A 5,475-nucleotide genomic window follows, 5' to 3' on the forward strand; every position below is an offset into this window, starting at 1 on the left:
AAGTCTTTCATGTGTCATAACTTATTCATCTGTAACTTCATGGGTTTATAAATGATAAAAGATGAAAGTAAAATTTTGAGACTAAACTGAAGGCTTCTATCTTAAATTTAAGAGTTCTAGAGGGAAGAGAAATACCAAAGGAACAATGCCGATCTCAGAGATTTTCAAATTAACTACCTCAAACTGAATTTTTATGATTGGCATTTACATTTTATCTTTCGAAAGTAAATTCAGAATTTAATCTGGTTTGATGTAGGGCTCAGAAATGTCAATTATATCACTTAAACTTGTGAGTCTGGGCTGAAGTGAAACATTTTGATTTAAAGCCTAATCCTTTCTAACTAAGTAGGTAGGTTCCCAATGGCTCCCCACAGGTTAGGGCGGCTCTGATGAAGTTTTCAGCAGTCTGCAGGAAAATTATATAAGTAAATAAATAAATAAGGCAATGCAGCAAATTTTTCATAAAGCTAAGCTTAATTTTTGTTATAGATTATACGCATCATTAATTTGTTCAAATATTATTCACAAAGTAACAATGGTGTATACTAAATAGTATACCTAATTAAGATAGGATCCTAAACTACCCACTAATTTTAAAAAATCATGAAGACAGTTCTATCATTCTGGGTCTGGTAAGGAGACAGAATCCACAGCAGTTGATAGGACAGAATGTATTTAACGTGATGAACTGGTAACTCAGAAGGAAGGGATTACCATAAGTGATAGAGAGACAAAAACTAAAGGAAGCAGCTATCACCCATGGAGTGGGGGGAGCAAGGGAACAGTTTTTAAAGCCTAAAAGGGTGGCAGAGGGGCTCCAGTAAGGTCCCAAATTGCTCAAAAGGAAGCACTGATCCGGTTCCTACTTTGGAGGCTGGAGGCCACCACATACGTAGGCCTTTTGCTATGAGTATTGGGAAATCAGCACACCAGCTGCAGACGACCACAGGAGCAAGCCACAGCTGCTGATAAAGGGCTTTTGCTTGGCTGAGGCTCACAGGAACCCAAGGCAGGAGGGGCGCTGGAAGCTGACAAACAGGAACAAGTTCCTGCCTTCTCCTTCACCCTCCTAGCATCATTTTGCTGGTGGAGCCTGAGTCTCAAGACCACAGGCCAGAATACCAAGGGTTATGACATAAGGAAGTTTTAGGGCCAGCAGGTGCTCTGCAGACTAAGCACCTGCTTAGGTAAGCACAGGGAACCGGGTTTGGTCCTGAGGACTGAATGCCATGCCATCTCCACCCCCAGGCATACTAAGTCAGTCACCAAGTCTGGGCATGGTGGCACATGCCTATAATCCTTGCAATTAGGAGGCTGAAGACAGGAGGATCACTATGAGTCCAAGCTGCATAGTGAGACCCTGTAGCAAATACATAAATTTTTTTAAAAAGAATGTTAATGTGTTGTGTCCCAAATTTTCTGATCAAGGAGATTGTGGGGCCACAGAAGAAAGTGATCATTGATGTAGAGTGTGCCTAAGGAGAGTCACATGGAGACATAACATTCTCCCAGACTTTCACAGAAAGCAAATTGGTCAAGCAATGGCCGTGACTCATCCACATGGCTGACACTGACAAACAATCTACAAACTGTGGTACAGGGTTTCAGGATAAATCCTCAGGGGATTTGACTGAACTTGTCAGATACAAAAGTTATATTTCTTGTTATATAGGTCTTGCTTTGTCTTGGTCTTAACTATCCAGCAGAAAAGTATAAAAACAAAGTATACAAAGTAAAGCCATATAAATATGCTGAGCTATAAAAGGCTCAAGTCAAAAACTTCTGACATTGCCAGTCCTATGGAAAATCCACTACTATTATGGACTACTGGACTATATTGGAATATTTTACTGAATTCATGTACCTACAGTATTTAAATGACAATGGAATACACTTCTCTGATAAAACTAAACAAAAAAAGGGATACAAATGCAGGACCATTTTGTATCCGTATATACAAAATATGATAGATATATAGCTACTTTCTCTTAATTCAATGAATAGAAAGATTTGTTCTAATAGTGTTTGTGGACAGGATATCATGTCTGCATCTTGTACTATGAATAACCACTACAAAGACAACAATATGCAATGTATTAATTATTGAAACTGTCCTAATTGGTTTTAAAAGTGTCTCATTGCTATTTGTTTCCCAATAAAATTATTTAAAAAAAAGAATATTAGTTTTATCTTAATTAAAATTTTGCTCACCCATGAAATATCATTTACTAATACCATTTATAGATGCTTTACAAGGATTCCAGGGGCCAAGGAGATAGCTCAGTAGAATAAATGCTTGCCTGGCATGTGGAGGGTCCTGAGTTCAATCCCCGGTACTGCAAAAAAAAAAAAAAAGAAAAGAAAAAAAAAGATTTAAGTTCTCAAGCTACTTTTTTTTTTCTCATCCTACTTTTAATGTAATTAAGGAGTAAGATATCTTAAGGTAGACACTGTGGCACACACCTGTAATTCCATCACTAGGGAAGCCAAGGCAGGAGAATCACTGAGTTCAAGGTCAGCCTGGGCTATAAAGTGAATTCAAGGCCAGTTTGAACTGCACAGTGAAATTCTGTCTGAAAAATACCTTAAAAAGCAAAAAAGAATAAAGCATCTCAAGCATTTTTTCCCTCTCTAAAACACTTTCAAGCCCAGGCTGCGCTCCCTTCAGCAGCACCTAGACTAAAGTTGGAACGATAGAAATTAATTTGGCCCCTGCACAAGGATGACTTGCAAATTCCTGAACCATTCCATGCTTTTACTTTCTTATATTAATAAAGTTAATTCCTGTTTGATTCTCAAAAAACATCCAGTCTCACCAAGCAGGTGATCTGAAATATTACATTTCATTTTTTTTTCTTCTTTTCTCTTTATTTTACATTTCAATGTTAATAATTTAATTCTCAGGAAAAAAAAAAAGAGTAACCGATGGGAAAATTGCAATTCTCAGTCAATTCTAACACAGAGAAATTGAAAAAGTGACAGAGTCCCTGAGAAGAAACAAACATGCTGACTCTCACCCTCGGAACCATGTACCCAAGGGCCTGCTGGGTGGCTCTCCAAGCTCTATGCTGCCATGTCCATAAACATTAGACAGATATAAAGTTATCCTTTGACAATAACCTCTCCTTTGAAGCTCCTGACACTACATAAAGCACTCTTCTTTTCCCAACCAACCTCTCAGCTACTCCCATGAGTTCCTGAAACTTCAGGCACCTGGCCTGGGAACGTCCTTTGTGCCTATTTTATCATGCACATGCAATTCCACCAATCACTGACTGCCATTTTCTAACCTAACCCCTAAAACAAAGTGGGCCTCTCCTCCCCTGCAGGACCAAACTTTCCCATCACGCAGATGCATCACACAGATTTCTTAAATCTTAAACTCCAAAACTAAACTCTGCCTAGATTCTGAACTCATTCGATCCCTGGCATGGCATGCCATGCCGGCCCCACCCCCAGGCACACTGAGCTGGCGATGGACTCCAGACCTGTGGTGGACACCTGTAATCCCAGCACTAGAGAGGCAGAAATCAGGAGGATCACTATGAGTCCAAGCTGTGTAGTGAGACCTTGCACCAAAAAAAAAAAAGATTCTCAAATCATTCCATTTATGTCAAGTATTACAACTCAGTCGACTGTCACATTAGCCACTTTCACAGTTACCAGCCCTTTCCATGAAACTGTGTCTCCATAACTCAGCCAGAAAAGAACAGTAAGCAAAGTAAGTTATGCTACATCCTCTGATCACTGCCCCTCGCTTCTATTACTCTCAGATCTCAACTGCTCTCTCTGCATGTGATACCAATTCCTCATTCTTGACTTCTCTCAACCCTCTGGCTTTTTTTCTGGTTTTCTCTCCACCTCTTTGACCACCTCTTGTCTGACTCCTCTTCTATTTCTTGAAAACAGATGCCACAACAGCCTCCACTATTCACTTTTTATCTAACTCTACTCTCTTTTTCAAATCCTAACCAATTACATGACTTGTGACCAGTCAGCAGTTGTCAAATCTGGTGATATGTTAGATTCTTTAATGGAAAACGTTACAAACTACATGAATGCCAGGACCCCACCACCCCTGACTAATACGAAACAGCCAGGCTGATTAAATAGACTGAACATTGCTGCTTTGTGTAGATAAATCTGTGCATCCAGGTTTGTTTGTTTTTTTTTTTTTGTGTGTGTGTGTGTGTGTATCCAGTTTTGACATCTCTTTTTACCCCTTGACCATATTTTTTTAATTAGTTGTACATTTTTCCTGGATATCACTCATATTTTCACTTGAAAAATCCAAAATTAGGCTACATGAAAATCACATTATGCATTATATATCCAATGCAAATATTTTTCTTTACTTCTGCACTTTTATTAATAACACCATCTTTCTCATGATCTATAATGGAAATAATTTTATTCTTCTCCCATTGTTGCTATCAACATCCATGACCACTAAGAACTATTGAGTGAAGTGTCCTTCTTATAGTCCTGGTGCCCTGGTCCTCTCACTCCCACTGTCACCAAGTTGCAACACTCTTGTGCCACTTCACAATGGTTCTATCACATCAGCTTCCAATCTAATTTTTTTTTTTTTTGGTGGAACCAGGGATTGAACTCAGACCCTTGTGCTTGCCAGGGAAGCACTTATTACACTGAGCCATCTCCCTGGCCCCCTTCCAATCTAATTTGACCTCTAGTCCTCCAACCTCCAGATCACCCAAAAGATACTCATATCACCTTCATATAAAAGAGCTCTCAAGTGACCCTTGTGCTGAAGGACTACCAGGATCATGAACCCACCATCTATCTACCAAGAGAAATTCCAATGACTCAGTCTGGCATTCAAGGCCTTTCCAGCCATATTTTATTCTGCCTCAATTTTAGTTGCTGTTCATTCCAAAAAAGCACATACTTCCTGACTATGTAATTCTCTTCTGCTCTTTTTGGTATATTAAAAAGTGTACTCTTCAAACTCAAGTACAAATTAGACATTTTCCTTAACTCTCTCACTATAAAGCTTTACCCTACTAACTCCAAAACCATCTTATTATTTATCATTATTCTTATGAAATGTATTTTTTATTCTTCCACTCTAAAAGTCTAATGCCATATTTGACTAAAGGTCAATTAACTTAGTAGTGTCTTAATGATACTTTAATTAGTGAGGAAACTAGGAGATTCGGTGTAGCATAATTATTGAGAGATCAGATTTCAGGCCAGATTCAAAGATATGTAGGTTCAAATCCCAACTTCTTGCTGTTCTTGTCCTGTGACATTACCTTGAACAAATAATTTTGCCTAGTAACAATCCTCATCTTTAAAAGCAGCTGTGATATTGTCATGACATGCCACTTACTGCTATGATGCCTCTCGGGTAGGTGGTTGTTCAAGAAGAAGGGGGTGGTGAATGAAAGCAAGAGACAGGAAAAGGAATATTGTGGGACTGTCCTGCTTCAAGGTTGTATATGATGAGATTTT

General features: G+C 38.8%; 1 non-coding gene across 1 annotated transcript; it reads left to right on the plus strand.

Moving 5' to 3' along the window:
• Positions 1-2,655: 2,655 nt before the first annotated feature.
• On the plus strand, positions 2,656-2,757 carry LOC111814081. Its single transcript, XR_002819154.1, has one exon. It is a non-coding gene; the product is annotated as a U6 spliceosomal RNA (small nuclear RNA).
• Positions 2,758-5,475: the final 2,718 nt, after the last annotated feature.

This window comes from Octodon degus, unplaced genomic scaffold, assembly GCF_000260255.1.
Source record: "Octodon degus isolate 3935 unplaced genomic scaffold, OctDeg1.0 scaffold00265, whole genome shotgun sequence".
Classification (NCBI taxonomy): domain Eukaryota; kingdom Metazoa; phylum Chordata; class Mammalia; order Rodentia; family Octodontidae; genus Octodon; species Octodon degus.